The sequence below is a fragment of the Mastigoproctus giganteus genome, chromosome 9 (assembly GCF_048544385.1).
Source record: "Mastigoproctus giganteus isolate SK-2022 chromosome 9, ASM4854438v1, whole genome shotgun sequence".
Lineage (NCBI taxonomy): Eukaryota > Metazoa > Arthropoda > Arachnida > Uropygi > Thelyphonidae > Mastigoproctus > Mastigoproctus giganteus.
The window spans coordinates 57,816,094-57,842,818 of record NC_143583.1 but is presented as its reverse complement, the minus strand read 5'-3'; the positions used below and the strand labels follow the sequence as shown (position 1 = coordinate 57,842,818).

The following is a 26,725-nucleotide window of genomic DNA, read 5'->3' as shown; positions in this document are numbered from 1 at the left end:
TCTAGCTTCGTTTGTACCTCCTGGTTGGGGGGGACTCCTCGCTTAGGTTGAGTGGGGTATACCGCTTGTCTATCTTCCTTATGGCCTGGTGGAGTGCTGCTGTGTGTTTCTGGAAGTAATCCTTCAGGTTAACTATCGCTGTCTTCTGCTGCTCGATTAGGTCTATCAGGCCTCTTCCCCCTTCTTCCGAGGCAATTGTCAGTCTCTCCACGGCAGCTCTCGGGTGGTGTCCTTGTCTCAGGTGGGACAAGGACAATGGCCATCATTGTCCTTGTCTTTCTCATGATATCTTCCAGTTCGGTGTTAGTCCAATCTATGACCTCGAAGGAGTATGTTATCACTGGGACAGCATAGGTGTTTATGGCTTTAACTGTGTTCCCTCCATTCAGCTTTGCTTTCAGCAAAGCCAGGCTTCTGAGTCTCTGATGATATTTTTCGGTCAGGCAGGCCTTAATTTCCTTTTGCTGTAACTAATGAGCCTGCATCATCCCCAAGTATTTGTAGGCCTGTCCCTCTGCCATGGCTTCAATCTCTTTACCACTCTGCAGCTGGTAGTTTCGGTTGACTAATTTTTCCTGACGCAATCTGTGGGTCTTGCATTTGTCTAGACCAAATTCCATCCTAATATCCTTGCTGAATTCTTCAGTGATCTGGAGTAGTTGCTGAAGGTGCTTCTCGGTTCCAGCGTAGAGCTTGATGTCATCCATATACATCAGTGGGTGAGTGTTATTATTAGCTATATGGTGCAAGGAAGCCTGAGACTTGTGCTGCACCAGCCAAAAAAAAATTCCAGTGTTACCCTGAGAGAAAGAGAGAGAGAGAGTCAAAAGGGAATCACCAAGTAAGAGAAGAATGATGATATCCAGCTCAGGACCCTGAGTGTGCCAAGCCCATACTAGCAGATGTGAACCCCTGAGATTACACAGCCTGCTGGGGGGGGGGGGGTTCATCATGGAACAAGGAAATATGTTTTGTGTTAGAGTTATTAAAAGCAAAACCAGGTACATGTATATTTCCTTGTACATTAATGCTAAGAGTATAGTAAACAAATTTAGCATTAGCATTAATAGAGACATGTGATGCCAGAAAGCAAGATTTTATAGCATCAGCACAAAAAAAAAAAAGTTCCCATTTCACCCATCTATTCACTCCAAAAGTTTGTCTAGTTTAGCCTTGAATTTATGCTGTCAACTTCCACAGTGACAGCTGGAAGTTTGTTCCAGAGATCGACCACTCGCTGGCTAAAGGCAAATTTTCACACGTCTGTTCTACAACTGTCTTTCCTCTTGAATCTATTCCTCCTCAGCTTTGTAATCTGAGCAAGGGGAAGAATCCCATCAGCATTCAGCCTGCTCAAACCATTCCAGGCCTTATACACCTAAATCAGATCACCTCGTGGGTACCTCATCTCCAGACAGCAATTTGCAGAACTTAAGGCTTTCTTGGTAACTACAACCCTTTGTTCCACTCACTAATCTCATTGCCCTTCTCTGTACTCGTTCCAGCAGCTCTACATCATTCCTAAAATGAGGCCTCCAGACCTGCATGCAGTATTCAAGATGTGGTCTAAACATTGCCTTATACAAAGGGACAATCACTTCCTTATCCCTGCTAGCAAAATTCCTATATATCATTGACAAGACCCCATGAGCTACTGTTACAGCCTTTTTGCAATGCTCAGAAAACTTCATATTAGACTACTCGATTACCCTCAGGTCTTTTTCATTCTTCACTACCCTGAGTGTAGTAGGGCATAGATTCAAATTGAGGGAGCCCCAGAGTAACATACCACTGTGTGGTATGTTACTCTGGGGTAGCACTTTGCATTTGTCAATGTTAAACTTCAGTTGCCACCTCTCAGCCGACCTGCTGAACTGTTCCAGATCCTGTTGCAGGATCTGGAACTTACTGTCATTAACAACCCTCCCAACCTTTGTATCGACTGCAAACTTGGACATGAAGCCTGATATACCTTTATCAATATCATTGATAAATACAGACCCCTGGGAGACACTAATAATAACATTAGTCCACAAAGAGCAGTGTCCATTGATTATCACTCGCTGTCTTCTCCCACTCAACCATCCCTTTATCCATAGCAGCAACTTGCTCTTAATGCCATACTGCTCCAATTTGTACGTGCAACACTGGATGCATTATTTTGCATCCAGTTCTTTTGTGACCACTTCGTAATATCCAATCAAATTGAACAGACAAGACTTCCCCTAAACAAACCCATGCTGTGTCTGAACTATAACTGCAGTCTTATCTAGATGATCCTGCAATGTTTCTTTAACCAGTGACTCCATTATTTTTCCCCCGAAGAGAAGTTAAACTAACAGGCCTGTAATTACTCGTGTCACCTTTCGATGCCCCTTTGTGAATTGGGGATACATTTGTACAGCTACAGTCCGTGGGGACCTCCCCCAGGTCCAAGGATGCCCTCATCATGGCTAAAGCCTGCTTACTTTCTTCACTGTTTCCTTTAATATAACTGAATAGATCCCATCCACCCCAGGTGCGTTTCTTTTTTTTTTTTTTTTACATACTGGTATTTGATAAAGTACTGGTTAATTCAATGAATGCGGAAATAGTCCATTCTAAACATGGTGCCACTCAGACATAAGTGATGTGGAATTTAAATATGGTGAGTACAAAGTGTACAGATTGGACAGGCAGATCAGGAAGAGGGTGGGAAAGAATAATGCTCTATATTGAAAAAAAGCACACAGAATCTAAGACAGTACACACAAGATGTGGATGGCCAGTGTAATGTTGAGTCAGGTTGCATAAGCACTGGGAAAACTAAAGTGATAATAAGAGTCTGCTACAGGCCAAATCACTGTAATGAGTATAATTAATAACTACACATGGAGATGGCCAGTATATCAGAATGTCTTAAAATGGTGTCCTTGAACTTTCCAGATAGCAACTGGAATTTTTGGGTTGGTCAATCACACAGTAATAGATATTTTCTGGATTTATTTGATGCAGCATATAGATGTTTTCTATAGCAGCATGTTAGAGAGGCAAGAAAAACCAATACTCTTGATCTGATTATCAACAGTGACTCATTGTGCATTAAGAATTTCCAGATAGGGGGCCAACTATGTTATAGTGATCATAATACAGTAGAACCCAGATAAGAAATTCCCACATAAGAAGATTTCCCCTGTACCAGGTTTGGTTTCTTAAGTCCCAGTTTCACCTCTATATGTTGTAATGGATTATTTTCCCACATAAGAAGTTCCCCCGGGTAAAAAGTTCGTGATAAAGAATACATAGTGTATTATTATAATGACGTTTTCCCACTTAATACATTTTTTAAATATAGAAATTATTAATTTTATAATATTAAAAAATATAAACATTTGGTAATCAAATAAGTGCATTCCAAGCATCATTTTGCTTCATAGTAAACCAGCGAAGTAGTCGAAATAGCATCGTTTTTGTTACATCTCATATTGTGAATGCCTTTACATTGAATTGCCCTCATATTGCACTACCTCCAATTGGCCAATGGAAAAGACTAATGTTACTTATTCTCATACCACCCCACCAGAGGTGTGGGGTTGTGCTAGGGTATCTGCCGAGAATCCATTGGCAAAGTGTTGCTCATCGAGGGGCAACTCGTTGTGAAGGCATTCAAATTTGAGATATAACAGAAACGATGCCATTTTACCTACTTCGGTGTAAAAAAAGGCAAATGCAGCCATTATCAACCCACTGCAGGATGGAAGCCTCCTCAACAATTCATGTTGAGGGAAATGGACCATAATCTGCCACGCTGGTCCAGTGCGGGTTGGCAGATCGACCGTATTTAGCAGTCAGGGGCTTGAACCCCGGTCTACTCAAGGAGCGTGTGCTACTGCACTCCCGCTCCTGACCACTCGGCTACAGAGGCCTTGGTTTACTACCAACTAAAATGATGCTTGGCACTAACTTGTATTTTCTGTAGTCTGACGCTTCAAGCAAAAAAACAGTAGAAACATTTTAATACAATGGAAGTGACATATTGCAATTGTTTTCATCTATATCCATAAATGGATAGGTCGACCGCATTAAGCATTAAGTTCTGATGGGTTGTGAACAGTTCTGAATTACTTAGTAGATTATTGCTCTGTCTTGCTGTAATTGTGATCTTTTATAAAATTTTACTCTATCTATGGGAAACTTTTTTAAATCCTCAGTTTAAAAATGTTTCCCATAGATGAGTAAAATATTATAAATTCTGAAATAGTACTTAAAATGATCTTTAACTTATGTATGTGTATCTTTTCATTTTTATTTGTGTAGTTAATATTTCATTCCCTGAGGTCATTTTCCCTTCTAAGAAGTTTTCCCACGTAAGATGTTCTAAACCTCCAGTCTCTTGGAAAACTTCTTATCCAGGTTTTACTTTATATTGATGTCAGAATAGAAGGAGATATAAGGAACTGCTAAACAAGTAAAGAACAATGCTGAGAAAAATTCTAGATAGAAGAATAAATTTTAAAATGTCTACAATTATGCCAAGTCACAACAATAGGAAGTAAATGATGAGTGCCTTGTCAATTCAATCTTGAAGAGACTGTGCAAAGCCATGGAGTTAGAATATTTCACAGTGTGATGTGTGCTTGTAAATATATATATATATATATATATATATATATATATATATATATATATATTTACAAGCATACATGAATATATATATATATTCATGTGTTGTTGTTGTGGCGGACCCCAGGGTTTCTCTCATTAGCCGCTATTGTACTACTTGTGTTGAGGCTCACACCAAAACCAGCCATTTGTATGTAGTGTGTTGGGTGTGTAAATGTTATGATGTGTTCTGTTGCTATGTAGTTGGCCGGTACCTGGCTCTTAACATGTGGGAAGTGGCAACACCTGGTCACAGCATTCCAGCCCCCATCCCCACCGTGTAGAGGTGGCCAGGCTCTATTACCTTCATGCTTCATGCTAGTCTATACCGGAATAAAGTTGCAGGATAGACAGAGTTATTTTTTATTTTTTTTGTTAGTTGTTGGTGCATCGGCTTCTGTGGCCATAATGCACCTCCCAAGGGTTTTGCACTACTCTGATCCAAGCCCGAGGCGGGATGCAAACTCAGACAGAGTTATGAAAAAAGGAAAATGGGAATAACTGGAAAAGTTAGGGGTGGTGGGGGTCAGAAAAGGGACCTGCCGGAATAAAAGGAAGTTGAGAGAAATTGAGAAAAGATGAAAGAAAAAAAAAGGGAAGAAAAAGAGGTGGCGGAGACAATTTTCAGCCTGTCTTTTTATAAGCCATGTTGTGGTGTAATCCTATCCTAAATTAGGATTAGCAATTCCTATCCTGTGACCAGAACTAGGAGATGTCGAGGCACTTCCTCAATAGATCCTTCAGCTTGAAATGTAGCTCTTCCAATGTTGAAGATTTCTTTAGCACTCCCACTGTTTGACAGGAGATCCTCTTGGAGAAAAGCATATCAGAACTCTATGACAGACCAGGAGGAGGTTTGGTAGTTGAACAATCCTTAATTTCAGTGTTAGATAATAAGTATCCAATGGCTTGGCACAGCTGAAGCACTAGAGTCAAACTGCATACTACGTACACTATTTACAATTTCTAACACAGCAGGTTCATCACTCCAATCAATAAGGATTTAACTTCCATCACAATGTATCACCTAATGTTCGTGAGACAAAATGCAGGAAGCTTTTATGCTACTTGTCAGCTTACACCAGTTCTTCTTATAAGAAGACATAGAGAAATAAGTGATAATGTAATCCAATATATTAGTCAATTCTTTCTAGATAGCAGTTCTTGTGCAAGTCTGCAAAGAGAATGTCAGTCCTTGTTCAAGTCTTTCTCTTGATCCAGATCCAGGCTATCTCAGGGCAGCAGCTCTCGATTCCTCTCTTATTTTAAATACTCTGTTGCAAATAAGTTAAACACTTAAAATGCATCTTGTGATTGGATCAGCAAAGGTTTATTCTCCTGTCATAGGAACTAGTAATGAGTTCATTCCGTAAGTCAGTATAATAGTGACACTCCAAAAGAATATGATCTGCGTCCTCTTCACCTCCACAGAGACAAAGAGGGGAAGGAGACAATCCAAGTTTATATAGCTTGCTATTGACACTGCCGTGACCTGACAAAAGGTACATTCCATATAGTCCAGGAGCAAACCACAATAGTTCCCTTTTCCTGAATTCCCTTACATTAGGCAAATATTCTCTTGTCACCTTTCTCGTCTCCAATACAGACCAGTCAGTCTGCCACTTATTAACATATATGGTGCGCAATCTCTCCTTTTCGGTTGTTATTGGAACACTCAGGTTCCACGTTATCAAAAGAAGTACGATGTGCCTTTTTCAGATGGTATCTAAAATATCTATACTGGACCTCATATCGAATCCCGCCTTGGGCTTGGATCAAAGTACTGCAAAAACCTTGGGGGGTGCATTATGGCCACAGAAGCCGATGTGCCAACAACTACCAAAAAAAAAAAAAAAAAAATATTGTATTGGCATCCTTCCTGTCAGGACCTGCAACGCTGCAGTAGAAATTGTCCTACAAGCTCTCGATAACATAAGAAAGGCAGCACGCTGTGCTCGCAATAGCTGTTTGATAATAGTACACTTGGTTGTCCTATATCCCCAGGCACCAGCACCATATGTGATAATGGACAGGAATATGCAGTTATAATACAATCTCAGTGAGTGACCTTTAAGGCCCCACTCTTTTCATGTTACTTGTCTCACTATAGATAATGACTTGCATTTTTCTTTAATGTATTTTGCATGGGGTATAAAACTCAGACCATCATCCAAAATAATTCCCAAGTATTTTATGGTTGAACTGTATTTAATAGCTTGTCCTTTATATTTTATTTGAGGGGAAAGTCCTCTGTCTAACCTGCCTTTAAGCAACATTTGGGCTGTTTTACTCGTAGATACCTGGAGTTTATGCTAGTCAGACCACACAGACAGCTCCTGCAGACCCGGTTGGCAGCATCTTCAAGAGACTTCCTGGAGTTTCCTTGGACCAAGATGGTTAGGGCTGCATATGAGATCATGGTTGTTGCATCAAAATGTTTATTTAACCAGGAGATGAACACTAAATTCCAGCACAGGGGGCCAGGAATAGACCCCTGTGGGCATCCTCTGGTAACTTTTCTTGAAACTTGAATGGAACCACTCTTATCAATTGAACGCTGTGAAAAGTAACCCATTAGCAACCAGTATATAGGTGTAGACACTTCGGCCTCCCAGAACTTCTCCAGGGCACTTTGCCACCAAAGAGTGTCAAAGGCCCCTTTGAAGTCCACAAAGAGACCGAGCAGATATTTAGTCAGTTTCCAGCTGTATCTCTAAAAGAGAAGCGGTGGCATCTTCGGTTCCTCTACCCTTTGTAAACCGAACTGTACAGGTGAAGAAAGTCCTTTTGTAACATAGGTAGTCAAAAGACAACTCTCAATAACTTTTTCAAAAGCCTTGCCCACAACAGGGAGAAAGGCAATAGGCCTATATGACAGCGGATCAGATTCTGGCTTCTTTGGATTTTTGAGAATTTTTAAGTTAGCAACTTTCCAAATTGCAGGGAAAAATACCATGATTAAGGCAAGAGTTGAATAATGTTGCAATAACTACAGGAACCGTTTTCCCATACACGCTTGAGCACTTCCACCTCAATGCCATCAAGTCCAGGACATTTGCCCGAATGTATGGACTGGATAGCAATATCAATCTCCTCAAAGGTAAAAGGAGGTTCATCAGGCAAGCCCGAATAACAAGTGTTTTTCACTCTGATGTTTATCTGTTTTGGATCCGTACATACTTCTTCTTCTTGATAAATAGTAACATCCAGGATCCTATTCATGGTGGATACCCAAGATATGGTTTCTTGGTCATCAGTGGTTGTAACCGATGCAAACACTTCACCCAGTTGGAATTTTATTGTTTATTAATCTGTAAACCAGACCCCAGGGAGAACTGTTTCCCTGAGTACTCACTAGTTGCTCCCACAAAGCTTTTTTCCCTCTTGTAGATTTCCTGATGATAGTTTCTACGGGCTTGTTTGTATCTGTTTTGCAAAAGAACAACCTCCAGAGTGGGACGAGATCTGTCTCTCTTCACTTTCTGGAAATCTCTTCTTGCCTGTCTCATCAATGATTTTAATTGTGTCAAGTCTGAGGACCACCACGGCACATGGTAGGGCTTCCTTTTCCTATAGCTCATGGACTGTCTACAATCTGCAATAATTATGTTTTGAACTATTCGTGTCTGTTCATCTGCAGTGAGAGTAGTCAATTGTTCTATTTGGTCTTGTGTAAAGGAGTCTTTAAGTGCGGAGTCAAATTTATCCCACTTTGCTTTCTTTGTGTGAAATCTTGGTTTGTCAGTAGGATCAAATCTGGATCGCGATTGATCACAATTAAGTTGGAATGTCATGATGTTGTGATCGCTAGTAGACCAGCTAGGGTGCAACTTCCAGTTGGAAAGTCTCGGACTAATAGCAGAAGATGCAAGAAGAACCCATAGGCATCACACATGTTGGTGGATAGCCAGGGGTATTTAATATAATTAAGTGATGAGATAAGATTAGGTGTTCCATTAGTTCACCCTTTTTATTTATAGTTGCAGCACTCCACAGAGTAGACTCAGCATTTGCATCCATCATTACAATAACATTCTTCCCACAGAGAATATTAAGTGTCATATCCAAGTAGACCACAAATGGTTGTATAGAGTCTTTGTATTGGGAGCATTAACAGTATAACGAGATAGCGCAGACTAGCCAAACTAGCCCTCCAACACACACACACACACACACACACACACACACACACACACACACACACACACACACACACACACACACACACACACACAGCATGGGTGGAGCAGAGACTGGGAATTCTTGTAACTGTGAGGCTTGGATCTAAGATGACTATTGCAGCCCAATTCCGACATCAGGTATTTCCACCAGTTCTAACCGTAGTTGGATTGGATTGTACTAATCTATAGCGAATGAGAAGACCCTTTACAAGGCCCTTGTATGAATAGGGCTCTTGAAGAGCCATAACCTGAATAAAATGTTCTTGCAACACTTTTGTTAAGTCATTTGTAACTGAAATGGATTGTTGGCAGTTTAGCTGCAAAAACCTGATTTCTGTTGATTGTGAAGTACTAGAATTTATACTTGATGTTGTGTTTCTATCCAATAAAATGTCTTTGAATGAACAGCATCTACGGATTTTAAGTACTCTTGGTATTTGGGATCTCTCAAGGAGTGGGTGCAGTTCTTCTTTCGCTTCTTACAGTTTTTTACATCCTCAAGCGTAAAGTCATAGTACTTTAAATTTTTCTGATATATATATCTTCTATTATATCCTCAATCTTGGAGTCTTTGTGATCATCATAAATCGTAGTTGGGCCCAACTTTCTGGGCAATTCAGGTTTTAAACTGCACTCTTATAATGTTCTTGTAAAAAGGAAAGATCGTTTTTATGGGGGTGGGATACACTTAAACAGATGAGGTACAAAAATATTTGCTAACACTACAAGGCTGTGGGTCAGCCAACTGCTAGGCTGGGGAAGGTACACACACTAATAGATTAACAGTAGCTACAAGCAGAGGTGAAGGGGATTCCTGAACTGCTTCTATTGGGACATATAGTAGTCTGTAAAGCAAGGTATCAGAGATTACAGGAGCTGTTTGGAGGTGTCATCATGAGATGAGCAAGTATATACAGTGAAACGTCTCCTAACGGACACCTCTCTTTAACGGACATCTCTCTACAACAGACATTTTCAAACAGACATTTTCCCCAACTCTCCTCTATTGGTTTTAATGTGTTTTCAGCTTCTGTCTAGCAGACATTCTCTGTAACGACGCAGACAGGCAATCTGCACTTTAGATTAGCACTTAATTTGATCTCCCAATAACGGACAGTGGGCAAGCTCACGGCCCTTTTTCTAGGAACGTTTCTTCCACATATTGCCTCAATCGTGTGTTTCTTTTCTATTTCCGATTCTCTGAATTTTATCAAGGTTTACGTCGCGGTTCTAAACCCTTTTTCAAGAATTTTAAGGCATGTGTAAAACTTCTGATGAATTTGGGGGGGGGGATTTTGTCGGCCTTTCGTCTTTTGAGTTTCAGTTTTCAGTTTTGTTCAGTGTCATGTGAAGTGCACAGTGTCTTCTCCTAAACATTTAACTTTAAAAGATAAAAATTGAACTCATTAATGCATATGATTGGCAAAAAAATAGTGTTCGCAATCTCGCTGCAAAATTCAAAATCGGGAAGACAACATCCTAAAGAAAAAAAATGAACTGCTCAAACAATTTTGGCAACACGTAAATGATCAGGTTCAAAAATCATTCCCGAAAACTGTTGGACTTCAAATTGACAATGTTACATATGAGTGGTTTTGTCGCGCACGTGCTAAAAAAATTCCCCTTAATGGGCCTATTATTAGGGAAAAGGCTTTGGAGGTTGCGAAATCTATGGGAGTAAATGAGTTCAAAGCTTCTGTGGGATGGCTAGACAAGTTCAAAACTCAGCATAAAATTTCTTGGAAAAATGTAAGTGGTGAAGGTGGATCTGTTGATACTGGGGTTGTAACAGAGGGACCGTCAAATTGGAAGATTTATGTTGTGATTTTGAAGCTAAGGATATTTACAACTGTGACGAAACAGGGTTGTTTTTTAAAGCTCTTCCTGAAAAAACAATGAGTCTAAAAAACGAAAAGTGCCAGGGCGGAAAAATTTCTAAGGAACGCTTGACTGTACTATTGTGTACAAATATGCTGGGAGACTTTGAACAACCTCTTGTTATAGGAAAACCACAAAATCCTCATTGTTTCAAGGGCATAAATTTGAATCTTTTGAATGTTGACTGGAAGTCTAATAAAAAAGCGTGGATGACACGAGATATCATGAGTGAATGGATAAGTCACTTTAACCAAAACATGATTCGTCAAAACAGAAAAATTATTCTTTTCATGGATAATGCTGCATCTCGTGCCCACACATTGAATTGTCCAACATTCAAATCGTTTTTCTGCCACCAAACACATCTGCAGAGTGTCAGCCCTTGGATCAAGGGATAATAAAAAATTTTAAACTTCACTACAGAAAAGGTGTTTTAAGACATCTCATTGCAAACATGAACGATGTAACATGTGCGAGTGACTTTGCAAATAAACTCAGCATCCTAGATGCGATTCAATGGATTTCCTCTTCAGTAAACGCAATTAGAAAACAAACTGTCGTGAACTGTTTTGTAAAGTCTGGCTTCTCAAACGCAAAAATTGAAGTTGTGAACAGCAATGTGGAGCACCAAGAAGAACAAGAACTTCAACATCTATTGACAATGTACGATACTTCCGCTTTTTTTTTTTTTTTTTTTACTTCCGCTACAAGTGACCCTGGCTACAAAGATATAGACTCGAACCTCACTACAGAAGATGGTGCTCTAGATATCAACGACATTATCATCGATATTTTTCAAGAAGTTCCTCATGAGGATGAAGAAATGGAAGGAGGTCATTCTGTCGAAGAACATATTAACGACGAACCACCGATGAAAATAGAAGAAGCGCTCATACAAATCAATCGTTTAAATATGTTTTTCGCCGCTGAAGAAGATACTGAAGGACTTTCGATGGTTACTTCACTCCAAACAAATGTTGAAAACAAAATTATCAGCCGGAAGAAGGTGCAGAAGAAAATAAGTGATTACTGTATGTATTTTTCTTAAGATAAAGTCATAACATGCATAACACAATTGTATGTATATTATTTACAAAAATATTGTGCAAAATCTGTTTATAATTTAATTTAATTTTACGTTAAACGTTTAACGATTTTTCTTTCTTTCTTTTTTTTTCTCCCTCAGACTTCTTGTTAGCGGACACCTCTCTAACGGACAGATTTTCGTTCCCCATGGCTGTCCGTTAAAGGGAAGTTTCACTGAATCTTTGCAAAAAGCAAAAATATATACTTGTACTGGTACACGAATAATTGTAATGTTAAGAGTAAACAAATTTGATAAATTTAAAGAAGTGGTTAAGTCGACAAATGCAGACAAAGATACTGGAAATATGATCCCAGTCAGATATCAGCAATGCAGAATATGGTGAGTGCAATATGTAGAGAAAGGACAGATGAGAAAGAGGAGTAATGCCCTTAGTTAAGAAGCAATTAAATCTAAGGTAGTAAATCCATTCAACATGGGTAGCCAGTGCAATGGTGAATCGGTTTGATGTGACATCTGGGAAAACTAAAATGAGAGTATGAGTGTGTTATAGACTTAATGACTGTAATGAGCTTGACAATCAACTGTACAGACAAACAGAGTGTCCCAGTAGATCTGACTATCATATACTGGGTTATTTAAACATTCTACATACCGAATAGAACTTGTGGGATGGTCATGGTCACATGCACAGAAATTTTTGTTATTTATTAGATGACTGTTTTCTACAGTTATCAAGTTCTCAGCTGCGCACCTCAATGCCAGAATTTGCATTTGAGCATCAGGCAATACAGCGGCAACCCCTAAGGCAGAATACGTTGGACCCACAGGGGCTAGTTGTTGATGATGACTATTTTCAAGGAAAGAGGAAATATATTATGCAAAAAGGATAGGTGGCAAGGGGACCAGGCTATGTCTACCAGTGGCAAAAGTTGATGAGGTAATACAGCAGGTATCATCTTTTATTGTTTGTTTGTTTGTTTGGGGATTTATTGGGTGCCATATCATCTTTTAAAGGCACCAAAACTGATACTGTTGTACAGTTGGCACTAATGACATTATGAGTAGGAAATCTGCAGACTTAATTAACAAGTACAGAGCAATATTGAAAAAAAGTTGAAAGTTTATTACAGATAAATTTTACAGAGAATTTTTCACAGCATGGTCTGTGCTTGTTAACAGGAGACTGCTTCTACAGGAATGGTATATACTTAAAAAGGAAGGGTGCAAGAATATTTGCTGATGCTGTAGAGGCTGTGTTAGGTGCATCGGAAAACTGCTAGATTGGGAGGATTCAAAGACTAATAGATTAACAGATGCTGCAGGCAGAGGTGAAAGTGATTATTGCATTGCTTCTGTGGGAATGTGGAAAGCAAGTTCTTGAGGATTTCAAGAACTGCATGGAGTAATCATCGAACAAGTAAATACATGAGCTATGTTAGGGAAAACTAAGAGTAAGAATGGGTGCATGTATACTTGCACGTACACCAATGGTAAGAGCATGGCAAATATATTTCATGAATTTAAAGTGCTGGTGAAGACATCAAATGTGGACATTGCTGGAATATCAAAGACGTGGTGTTACTCCGATATGAGAAATGCAGAATTTGAATATGGGGAGTACAATGTGTAGAGAAAGGGTAGGAAGGAGAACAGAGGTTGTGCTCTTAGTTAAGAAACACATAAAATTTAAGGCAGTGCATCTATTTTATATGGGTGCCAGGGCAATGATGAGTCAGTATGCTGTGATATAATACCTGGGAAAGCAAAAATGAAAGTAGGAGTGTATTATAGGACTAATGACTCTTATGAGTATAATGAACAAGGTAATAATGTACACGGTAGAGGGAGCCAGTGATCAGAATGTAAAATGAATGAAATCAAAGGAAGTAAGGGGAGTTTGAGAACGAGGGTAGCATGTGCGGACGTAGCTTTTTGCCGCTCCTGGAACAGAGACGTTTTTTCTAATTTATTTTCCGTTTTATTAGCTTAAATTGGCATATTAACTTATTTTCTAGAGTAGCTTTATATTTATATTTACGATACTTAGTTTAAAGTAACTTAAATAGAGATTTTGTAGTATCGGTAAGGGTATCAAATCCACATGTTTACCGTTCGTAATTGTCGCCATTGTTACGCGATACAAAATATCTTGAAATAGATAGCATAAGCTTAATATAGTATAGTATAGTACATAATATTACAATTAATCAGTAAAATCTATTAATCTTGTTGAACTTCATTGTCAATTAAATTGTACTTTTAACTATACATATAACGACTTAGGTTACGTAACATAAATAATTAGTAAAAATAAATAATTAATACTTAACTTGATACGGAAGTTATATAAAGGGATTTCATAGATAACACTCGATACTGAAACATAAATATAGCGTTATAACTGTGTTGGGATACAAGTTTAGGGTTTTAATTTTGTACTGAAATTGAAATTTTATTGAAATTAAATCGAAATCATGACTCAGACGAGAGCAGCAAAGCAAAAGGCTCAAGCTAATGGGAGTGCTGTTGCTCAGGGGAGAACTAAGGGGGGGACAGTTGCCCTCTGAATCACAACCTTTTAAAATGCACTACTTGCATGATGTTTGTGGAGCAGTCAAGTACGGGACATGATACTGCAATGGGGGATGTCTTTGTGTGTGCGCGCGATGCAAGGAGTGTAAGAAAATCAGGCGACAACTCAGCGTTATGAGCCTGTATGAGAGCTTGAAGGACAGGGTGGGTGGGTGGATGCCCTCGAAGGATTAAAAGTGAGAGGCCCATCAAGCTCTCAGCTGCCCACACCAATGCCAGAGCTTGCACTTGGTCATCACGCAACACAGCGGCAGCCCTAAGGCAGAATGCGCTGGTCCCAAAGGAACTAGTAGTTGTTGGTGACTCTATTGTCAGGGAAACGGGAAACATGCTTTGTAAAAAGGATAGGTGGAACAGGACCAGGGTGTCTGCCAGGCGCAAAGGTTGATGACGTTGTAGAGCGGATATCATCTTTTAAGGGCACAAAAGGTGATATAGTTGTACATGTTGGCACTAATGATATTAAGAGTAGGAGACCGGCGGAATTACTTAACAAGTACAGGTCACTGTTGAAAAAAAGCTGTGAATTTGGGTTGAATTTGAAAGTGTCTGCAATTCTGCCCAGACAAAATAGGAGGGCGTATATGATGAGAGCTCTGTCGATCAATTCGGCCCTGGAAAGATTGTGCAAGGCTCAAGGGGTAGAATTTTTTTCACCCTGGTCTGTACTTCTTAACAGGAGAGACTGCTTCTAAAGAGATGGGATACACTTAAATAGAAAGGGTGCAAGAATGTTTGCTGATGCTATCGAAGCAGTGTTAGGTGGGTGGGAAAACTGCTAGATTGGGGGGATACAAGGACTAATAGATAAACAGTAGCAACTGGCAGAGGTGAAAGTGATTCTTGCACTGCTTCTATTGGAATAAGCAGCAGCCTGGAAAATAAAATGCAGGATATTTAAGAGATTGCTGGGAATCATTGGGGTACAAGTAAACACATGGGTTGTGTTAGGGTAGCTAAGAAAAAGAACAGATGCATGTATAGTTGCATGTACACCAATGCTAGGAGTTTAGTAAATACATTTGATGAATTTGAGGTATTGCTCAAAACATAAAAGGCAGATATTGTTGGGATTTCAGAGACGTGGTCTCACACAGATATAAGGAATGCAGAACTGGAATTTGGGGAGTACATCTACAGCAAGGACAGACAGGATAGGAATGGAGGAGGGGTTATGCTATTAGTTAAGAAATACATAAAATCCAAGGAAGTGAAGCCAGTTGACATCGCTGGACAGTGCAGTGTCGAGTCAGTTTGGTGTGACATAAGCATTGGGAGATCAAAATTGAGAGTAGGAGTGTGCTGTAGGCCTAATGACTCTAATGAGTATAATAAGAAACTGTACAGAGAAATAGAGTGGGCCAGTAAATCAGAGAGTCTAATAATGGGGGATTTTAATTTCCCAGATATTGACTGGAATTTGGGGGCTGGTCACTCACACACTAGCAAGGCTTTTGTGGATTTATTGGATGTTTGTTTTCTACATCAGCATGTTCGGGAGGCAACTAGAGGGAGTAATACTCTTGATTTGATTATCAGTAGTGATTCTTCATGCATTAAGAATCTGCAGATAAATGAACCACTAGGTGGCAGTGATCACAGTGTGCTGAAGTGGGATTTACTCAAAGAGGTAACTACCATTAGGGGTAAAGGGAAGGGTTATTGCTTTCGTAAAGGCGACTACGATGGACTGAGACAGTATTTAAATTCTATACAGCGGGACCAACTGATGATGTTACCAACAGCAAATTCAAAATGGGAAGCATTCAAAGAACTTATCTTGGAAGCTACTAGGCTTTACATACCAACTAAGAAATATAGTTCAAGGTTTAGGCCTAAATGGATGTCAGATGAACTAATGAAACATATGGCAGAGAAGAAAAATGCATGGGATACATACAAATTAACACGTGACACAAAAGCCTATGATGGATACAAGTTGATCTGTAACCAAGTTACAAAGGAGGTTAGGCAGGCGAAGGCAGATTAGGAGAAATCTTTGGCAAGGGATGCAATGAAAAACAGCAAAGAGTTCTTTACTTATGTAAACTCTAGAAGGAAGGGGATGAATCAGATTGGTCCACTTGATATCGATGGGTCAACTGTTGATGATCCTGCTCAGGTAGCTAACAAACTGAATGAATATTTTGCATCAACATTCACACACGAGGAGTTATTCAGCGAGGGGAATGCCAGAGGTGTATTCAACTCGGCAGTAAGCTAGAGAATCTTGTAATAACTGAGAGTAAAGTGGAGGAGAAATTGTTGTAGGTTAATACAAGAAAGGCACCTGGGGTGGATGGGATCTATCCAGTTATATTAAAGGAGGCAGAAAAGGAAGTAAGCAAACCCTTAGCCATAATTATGAGAGCTTCCTTGGACTCAGGGGAGGTACCCATGGACTGGAGATGTGCAAATGTGACCCCAATTCACAAAGGAGGATCAAAGGCTGACACAAGTAATTATAGACCTGCGAGTTTAACTTCTGTTCCCGGAAAATTAATGGAGGCACTGGTTAAAGAAGCACTGCAGGATCATCTAGACAAGACTTCAGTTATAGCTCGGACACAGCATGGTTTTGTTAAGGGGAAGTCTTGCCTGACCAATTTGATTGGATACTATGATGCAGTCACAAAAGAACTGGATACAGGGAATAACTTTGATATTATATACTTGGATTTTAGAAAGGCTTTTGATACTGTTGCACATGGAAGACTGCTGCACAAATTGGAGCAATGTGGCATTGGAGGCAAATTGCTACTATGGATAAAGGGATGGTTGAGGGGGAGAAGACAGAGAGTGGTAATCAATGGACACTGCTCGTCGTGGACTAATGTTATTAGTGGAGTCCCTCAGGGTTCAGTATTGGGTCCATTATTGTTTTCTGTATTTATAAATGATACTGATGATGCTTTATCAAGCTTAATGTCCAAGTTTGCAGACGATACAAAGGTTGGCAGGGTTGTCAAGGACACTACTGACACTATGCTGCTGCAGCAGGATCTGGAAAGATTCAGCAGATGGGCTGAGAGGTGGCAAATGAAGTTTAACATTGTCAAATGTAAAGTACTACATATGGAAACAGCAACCCCAGAGTAACATATCAACTCTGTGATACTACACTGACAGTTGTAGAGAATGAAAAGGGAATTGGGGGTGGTTGTGCAGGCAGATATGAAGTTCTCTGAGCAGTGCAGACAGGCTGCAAGAGTAGCTCATGGTGTATTGTCAATGATATATACAAATTTTTCTAGCAGGAATAAGGAGGTGATTATTCCCTTGTATAAGGCAATGGCCAGGCCACACCTAGAGTACTGTATACAGGCCTGGAGGCCTCATTTTAAGAAGGATGTGGAGCTGCTGGAACGAGTACAAAGAAGGGCAACAAGATTAGTGAATGGAACAAAGGGGTGCTCTTACGAAGAAAGGCTTATATTTTGCAAATTACAGTGTCTGGTGACTAGGCACCAGCGAGGTGATCTGATGGAGGTGTATAAAGCCTTGAATGGTTTGAGCATGCTCAATGCTGATGGGATACTGCCTCTTGCTGAGAATAATCACCTGAGAGGGCATAAATTCAAATTGAGGAAAGACAAATGTAGGATAGACGTGTGGAAATTTGCCTTTAGCCAGCGGGTGGTTGGTTGGTGGAACAGACTTCCATCCCTTGTTGTGGAAGTTGATAGCCTAAATAAGTTTAAGGCTCAGCTGGACCGGTATTTCAAACGAACAGAGGGGTGAAGTGGAAGTGGTTATTTTTTATTTTTTATTTTTTTTTTTTTTGGCTGATGCTGCATAAGCTTGCTTTCTTGCATCAAATGCCTCTACTAATGCTAATGCTAAGTTTTGCTTTAGCCACAATTATGAGAGCATCGTTGGACTCAGGGGAGGTCCCCACGGACTGGAGATGTGCAAATGTATCCCCAATTCACAAAGGGGATCAAGGGGTGACATGAGCAATTACAGACCTGTTAGTTTAACTTCTGTCCCAGAGAAAATGATGGAGTCACTGGTTAAAGAAGCATTGCAGGATCATCTAGACAAGACTGCAGTAATAATTCATACACAGCATGGGTTTGTTAAGGGGAAGTCTTGCCTGACAATTTTGATTGGATACTACGATGTGGTCACAAAGTAACTGGATGCAAAAAATAATTTTGATATCATATACTTGGATTTCAGGAAAGCTTTTGACATTGTTGTGCTTCTAAGACTATGATGCTTTCTTGCATCATAGCCTCTGATAATGCTAATACTAATGTGTTATAGAGGAGGTCTTTACTATCCAGATATTCGCTTGACTTGTGGATTGGTCACTCACAGACTAGTAAAATATTTCTGGTATTACTAGATGACTGTTTTCTACAGAAGCATGTTAGAAAAGCAACATGATAGAGTAATACTCTTGATCTGATTATCAGCAGTGATTATTCATGCAATAAGAATCTGCAGATAAAAGAAACACGGATCACTGCATATTGATGTGAGATTTACTTAAAGATGCAACTATCATAAAGGGTAAAGGCAAAGGTTTTTGCTTTTGTAACGGTTAACTACAGTGATCTAAGACAGTTTTTATATTTTATACAGTAGAACCAACTGACAATGTTACCATCAGCAAATTCTAAATGGAAACCATTCAAGGAATTAATCATAAAAGCTACTAGACTTTTTCATACCAACTAAGAAATGCACTTCAAGGTATAGATAGACCTACATGGATGTCAGATGAAGTGATGAGACTAATGGCAGAGAAGAAAAATGCATGGGATGCATATAAATTATCATGTAACACAGAAGCCTATGATAGATATAAACTAGACTGTAATCAAGTCACAAAGGATGTTAGGCAAGCGAAAGCAATTATGAGAATTCTTTGGTGAAGGCTGCAAAGAAAAACAGCAAACACTTCTTTACTTATGTATAAACTAGAATGAATGGGATGAATCAAATTGTTCTACTTGATATCGAAGGTTTGACTATTGATGATCTTGCTCAGGTTGCTGACAAACAATGATTATTTTGCTCACTCTCTCTCTCTCTCAGGGTAATGCAGAAATTTGGCTTGTGCAGCATAAGCATTAGGCTTCCTTGCACCATACGGTTAACAAGACACATAGGGTTGATGGGACTACTGAATTATATTAAAGGAAGCAGCAAAGGAAGTAAGCAAACCCTTACCCATAATTATGAGAGAATCTTTTGATTCGGAGAAAGTCCCTGCAAATGGAGATGTGTGAATGTATCCCAATTCAAAAGGGGGATCAAAGGGTGACACAAGTAATTACAGACCTGTTAGTTTAACTTCTGCTCCAGGGAAAATAATGGAGTCACCAATAAAAAAAAAAAAGTAGGTTTAATTTAAATTTTAACCATTTCAAAATTAATTTTTCATTATTTAGATTTTACTAAAGCTGACAACCAAATTAGAGCACCATATGAGAATAATGGATATAAAAATAGCATGAAGTATATTACATAGCATCAAACACCATATCCAATTTAAAAAGTTGAAAGCCTTTAAAAACAGATGCTTAATAACAGTTTCAATCTGTTTTCCTTTTTGCACTTTTCTATCTAGATAGTAGTAAGTGTCCACCACTGGGAGTCTCAGGATTTTTTAAAGCAGTTGGGGGGGGGCTAAAGCTATATTCCTGGAAATCATCAAGTTTTAATCACCATACAGAAATAAAAATCCATATTCTTTTGATCACAACTGGGAGGCTATAACTTCCTCAGCCCCTACCTGAAACCGCCACTGATGTCCACCAAATAATTGCCCACTTTTAGATGAAGACATGTAATGAAAAGCACCCTATTCATCACACAAATAAGATGCCATCAGTGTTTAAAGTTTACTTTTTGAGTGTACTTTTTAAAACCTTATACACTTCAAAATCAACATGCAGACATATCCAGAAATTGCAATTTAGAGAACCACAGTCATTCATTGTAAGAACGTTCTTTTGTGCCCCAATTAATCTTGTTGCTCTTCTCTGTATTATTTTCCAACAGAACTATATCCTTACTAAAATGAGGTTTCCAAACCCGTAAGTAATACTCCAGATGTGGCCTAACCGTTCCATTATATGAACAGATAATTACCTCTTTGTTCCTGCTGGGAGAGTTCCTGTATATCGGTTAGAGAACACCATGATCTATTCTAGCAGTCTCTATGCGCTGTCAGAGAACATGTCACACTGTACAGTTATCACTAGAACTTCCCCCTTATCAACTCCTTGAGTTTGGTGTTAATCAAATGGTATGCGATTACTGCTACTGAACCTTGCTTTCCGATTTCCAGCCCATTTGCCTAGTTTATCTAGATCTTGATGAAACACATCCTGATTACTATCATTAATCATATTGTATCATCAATAAGCCTTTATTATCACTATTTTCCAACACTCAAATGAAAAAATAATCTACAAAGCAAACTTTTTCCAGATTCTATAATCTGTGTTATGTAGCAACCTTGACTACACATTTATCACAAACATCAGAAATTGTAATTTTAAGTCACTATCAACTTAATACCTATATTCGATATGACAAACATTTGGGAATACATAGGCTGGAGAATCCCCATAAGCCTCCTTTCCAAACGACCACTGCCTCTGCTCAAGCTTAAATCCTCTGCACAGTTGTTATCAGTTTTTAAAGCATATCAATGTCTTAACCCATACTGTGCCATTGTGTCTGCCTATGATTGGCAAACTACGGTCTCAAAGAGAGAGGACTTAGAAATTCCTCCAGTTGTCAAAACTTCTTAAAATGAATGACAAGTGGCAAAACCAGTACTCTAGCATGCAGGTGCTCCCAGTTCAGAAACAAATTCTTGCCAAATGCAATTATCGGAACCATCAAGGGTCATCTCTGGGGAGATTCCCTTGGATTGGAAAAGTGCAAATGTATCTCCCATACATAAGGGTGGCTCTAAAAGTGAAGTTGGAAATTATCGACCTGTCAGTCTGACTTCAGTAGTAGGGAAAATCATGGAGGCAATGATCAAGGGTGGAATTCAGGATCATTTGGATCGAATTGAAACTCTCAAGGATACTCAGCATGGTTTTGTAAAGGGAAAATCATGTTTAACAAATCTGGTTCGCTATTTCGAAAGGGTCACTCACGAGCTGGATTTAGGGAATAATTTCGACATTGTGTATTTAGATTTCAGCAAAGCTTTTGACTCAGTCCCACATGAGCGGTTGCTTTATAAGCTGGAACAGGTTGGAATCACTGGGAAAATCCTTAGATGGATAGAAGGATGGCTTCAGGGCAGGAGGCAGGGGGTTGTGATAAATGGCTATTCCTCAGGTTGGGTTGATGTAAGAAGTGGGATTCCCCAAGGATCAGTATTAGGACCACTGTTGTTTTTAATTTTCATAAACGACATTGATGAAGGGATAGAGGGCGTCATGTCTAAATTTGCAGATGATGTTAAAATTGGTAGAGTAGTTAATGATCACTGTCAAGCTGAGCTTCTTCAGAGAGACCTAGATAGACTTCAGGAATGGTCAGAAAAATGGCAGCTGTGCTTTAATCCAACAAAGTGTAAGGTATTACACCTGGGAAACAGTAATCCCAAAAAAACTTATTCACTTGGTGGAGTTCAACTAAACCCAGTACTGGAGGAAAGGGACTTGGGTATTACGATACGGTCAGACATGAAATTCTCTGAGCATTGTAAACAGGTTGCAAGGAAGGCCCATGGTGTCCTATCGATGATCTATCGAACTTTTGCAAGTAGAGATAGGGACGTGATAATCCCATTATATAAGGCTTATGTTAGACCACACTTGGAATACTGTGTTCAAGTATGGAGACCGCACCTAAAGAAAGACATCGAGCTTCTTGAAAGGGTGCAAAGAAGGGTAACTCGCCTGGTGAGATCTGCAAAAGGGCGTCCTTATGAAGAAAGACTTAGAATATGTGGGTTGCAGAGTTTGGAAACTAGACACCTTAGAGGAGATTTGATTGAGGTATCAGTAAAATCAATGAGGACAAAATTTTCAAGATTATAAATGATGCTAGAACTAGGGGACATAAATTCAAGTTACGGGGGAAAATGTTTAGATTGGACTGCAGGAAGTTTTATTTTAGCCAGCGAGTTATAAATTACTGGAATAAGTTGCCTTCATGGGTGGTAGAGGCCAACAGTTTGGGGAAATTCAAAGGTCATCTGGATAGTACTTTCAGGTAAGGGAAGCGTATAGGATGATAGGTTTAATTTCCTTTTTATTTATTTTTTATTTTATTTATTAATTATTATCATTTAGTTATTTATTGTTTTTATCATTGTTTTGTTCGGATTTTTTTTTTTTTTTTGGCGGGTGCAGCATAAGCCATAGGCTTTCTTGCACCATGCGGCCGTTACTAATACTAATCTATTCATCTTGACTTACAGAAGATCAACATCAACTACAATCACCAATATGCCGCCATTTCAAAGGAATGCATGGGCCCAAGCATCAATCTGCCAAGAACTACAGATGTAACCTCAGATCTCCATGTCACAACTAGCTACAGTCCCAACATAATATAATACTGAATGAGTAAATCAGTGTGCTAATTTTGTAACTTTAATAAGAAATATTCTGCAGCAGAGATCAGGAGACATCTCTTAGTTTACTGGGGTTTTTTTAGCTTTATCTGGTTACTGTTTGAATCACTATAATTATATGTTTTGCAGTTATCAAAATCTGAGGGGGGGGGGTACTTGCTGGGAAACCATTCCAGAACCTCATTTAAGAAATGCAGCAAAGGTGCTACACCTGTGAGATCCACCTCAAAAATTTTCTGCACCTTCCTAAATATAGACAAATTTTAACTGGGGTATGTCTTGAATTGTTTTTTTTTTTATCATTTTCCACCAGAGATATGGCATGAATACACCCACCAGGTATAGTGCCACCATATTTGTTACTGTTTTTCACTGGCAATAGCATATCTCACTAGTTATGCTAGGAAATATTTCTCATGCTTGTTTTATTTTTTTTTATAGCTTTAGAATTTCTTTTTATTTTAATTTTTCTTTTTATATTAGCTTTATGTCTTGAAGTGATACACTGATGTTTAAAACACATGATTTACTCTTGAGGTATTTTTTTGTGCAAAAGTTTTTTTTTTTTTTTTTTAATTCTGTTTTACAACATGTTGGACGTTTTATCTTGTTTGTTTCGGTTTCATGTTTGCATCAGTCATTTATATTCAGGTAACTAGATGTTTTTCTAATGTAAGTTACATACTGTGTTTCCTTCTCTCCTTTATTATTATTTATGTATTTGACAAAAAAATGTTTTACTTTTGGATGATCTCTTCAATCGCAGTGTATGAGTAGTTAAGGCATTATAGCTTTAAAGGCTTTTGGTTACCCGAAACACAATTATACATCATATAGTTTGGTTTACAAAGTAAAGCAGACTAATTTATAATTGTTTTCCAGAAGTTAATAAATAGGAAATTAATCCTTTGTGTGGAATTTTTCTATTCGTTTGAAGGTAGTGCAATATCAGTCAAATTTTATGGCCTCTAGTATCAGTAATAATGATTTCCATAATGTAATTTTATGAATTTGTAGATGCAAAAAAAATCTAAACGTGGTGTGGAGTTTCACAACACATATATATAGTACATACCCTGATTAATATTCTTGGACACCTACTGCATTAAAACTATAGCATTATCTTTAGTCATGACATGGATCACAATAAGAATCCATAATATTTTAAATTGATGCCAATAAATGGTACTTGCAGGGAAGAAGGCCTCAGTATTTTAGTATCTTAAGCTAGTTTATAGTTTCCATGTATTCAAGAGCAGCTGATGATCAGTTGATGAGTAATTAATTGGAAATTGTCAAATAGAGGACAATTCAACCCATCCACTTCCACAACAACAGAAGGAAGCCTGTTCCAACAATCACCTGCTGGCTGAAGGCAAACTTCTGCACATCTACCCTTCAACCATCCTTGTTCAACTTGAATTTATGACTCCCCAGAGTATCTGTTAAGATATTCTTCCACTTCCTCAGCAAGTGGAAGAATATCTTAACATTCAGCTTACTCAATCCATTTAGGCTTTAAACACCTCAATAAGATCTCCCCACAGGTGCCTGGTCTCAAAATGCTACAATTCGCAGAACTGAAGCCTTCCTGATTGAAAGAACATTTATACTTTTTTCTGCCCCAGGAAGTTAAAACCTGTTGATAGTCTAAATATATCAACCACTAAGGTTCATGGAGACAAGATCCAGGAAAAAGGTCCACCATTCTGACCTCTTCCAATTAAGGGTGTCCCCCCCATAACATTAATCCTACCAAGAGCAATGGCCATTTATAACTAAAATCTATCCTACTGCTTCAACCCTACCTTTATTACAATACCGGTTCACCCTTGGGATAGCATATTAATACTATTGTTATCATTGTTGTATACGGTTTAGGAGCATCAGTGACTGAGGACAGACTGCTCTGTAAATTGCATGTTTTCTATGGTCGTTTTCTGTTTACTGGATAAAAAAAGCTCCTTTCCAAACAACCACTGCCTCTGCTCAAGCTTAAATCCTCTGCACAGTTGTTATCAGTTTTTAAAGCATATCAATGTCTTAACCCAAGTTACCGGGAGAAAAGAAAAAAAACCATGTTACCCTTACCTGAGACAGACTAACTCAGCCACATTGTGAAAAAAATCCAATAAAAATTTCTCACATCATCAAGGGGACTCAAACTCACTCTGTAGAATCACTGTGCTCCTCACAACACCCGGTGTTGGGAGGACAGTAATTCTACCAACTGTGCCACCCACGAGTCAGGCTGAAAGCCCAAATCCGAATGTGATTAATTTAAATTCTTTTTTTTCACAACATGGCTAAGTTTGTTTTTTTGCAAAGAAACTCGTTTTTTGTTCTGAAAACATCAAACCTACGGGAGAACACAGACAATATAATATACTGATGCTTTGTTGCCTTCTTTAATATAAACAGAATTAACCTATCCTAACAAGAATCATGTATGTGGAACAGTAACAAAAAAATGGAAAAAAAAAAAAAAAAAATCGAACCTGCACACCCAGGTTAGGTTCGAACTGTTAACTGGAATTCTACCAACCGGAAACGAACTGCTCCATTGACTACATAGCAGTGTTGTCTATTTGGAAAAATAAGTAAACTCTGGTTGACATAATAATTCTTATTTTTACGTGATTATTATTTTAGTTATTTATTTATTATGTTTTTTATTCAGAACTACTCGATGGTACGGAAAAACCTTTTTGGTGTGCTGAAACAAGTGTGCAGAAAACCGAGACATCTGGTAAACCCTATAATGGATATTGAAGTCGTTTAAAATGGTTTATTCACTTTTGTTTTGATATAGGGGTAGTTACGTCAACAGGAGCAGAATAGAACAGAACTCTGCCTTATCTGTAACCCTATTATATAAGTTAAAATTGTTTCTTAAATTTTATTTAAATTAGGACGATGTAACCACGTTTCATTACTTATAATAAAAATGGTTTTGTTATAGAGGGACTAAACAGTTAAGGGTGGAACTATTGCCAGAATACAGTATATCACAAACAATTATCTTGCCAAGAAACTGTGATTATCTCCAACATTTAAACACTTCAGGATTGATTACCGAATCATTTGAATATAATTAAATAAATTTCTGTTAGATGAGCATTAAAAACACGTACCTATAAAAGTTCAATTCACCAAAACCTGGAAGAGGAAGAAAAATATTTACTTAACTCCAGTCTGGAGAGAAAATGTAGTAGGTTTCTTGCAACATGGATTTACTCTAACATGAACACAAATGAATTTTGAAATCTACACATACATACAAACGAATCGGAAAATTACGCATACAAACACACACACTAAGATTCACGGCTGACATAGAAGTTATGATACAGTCACTTCCTGAGTACAAAGTGTGACGCAAGTAACCACGGAAACCTGTAAGAAAAGGCTACGTGATGACCCCGGTCGTTCTGCGAAGCGGAGACTATAGAACTTACGACCTTTCTTCCGATGTGATGTACCTGTGGCACGCAGAACAGGTGATTACTAACGGAACAAACTGAGGAAAGCAGCAATTGTTGGAACAAATGTAAAAATATGTGACGCAATGTTGCTGCTTTTTTAACAATAAATGTTGGCTTTGCTCTGCGATTTTGCATACTCCTTTCACATTTGTCGAACTGTAACGCAAATATACACTGCTCGACAAAATTTGAGGGGGGGGGGGAACACGTAAAAAAGTTGCACGTAACACGTGCAACTTACGAGGTACCATAGAATAACGATGAAATGAACGGACAGAGAAAAACTTCGGACACTTATAAGGAACATTTATAGGGGTTGTATAAGAATAATTATCAA

At 38.7% G+C, this 26,725-nt stretch overlaps 1 protein-coding gene across 2 annotated transcripts in view; it reads right to left on the bottom strand.

Annotated features, from left to right (window-relative positions):
* The window catches only part of LOC150080269 (uncharacterized), a 604,576-nt gene extending 578,224 nt beyond the window's left edge, over window positions 1-26,352 (bottom strand). For both annotated transcript variants that reach the window (XM_090381639.1, XM_090381640.1), the window contains exon 1: window positions 26,038-26,352. The gene's annotated coding sequence lies outside the window, so the exon portion shown is untranslated. The remainder of the gene's footprint in view (window positions 1-26,037) is intronic.
* Between the last annotated feature and the right edge of the window lie 373 nt (window positions 26,353-26,725).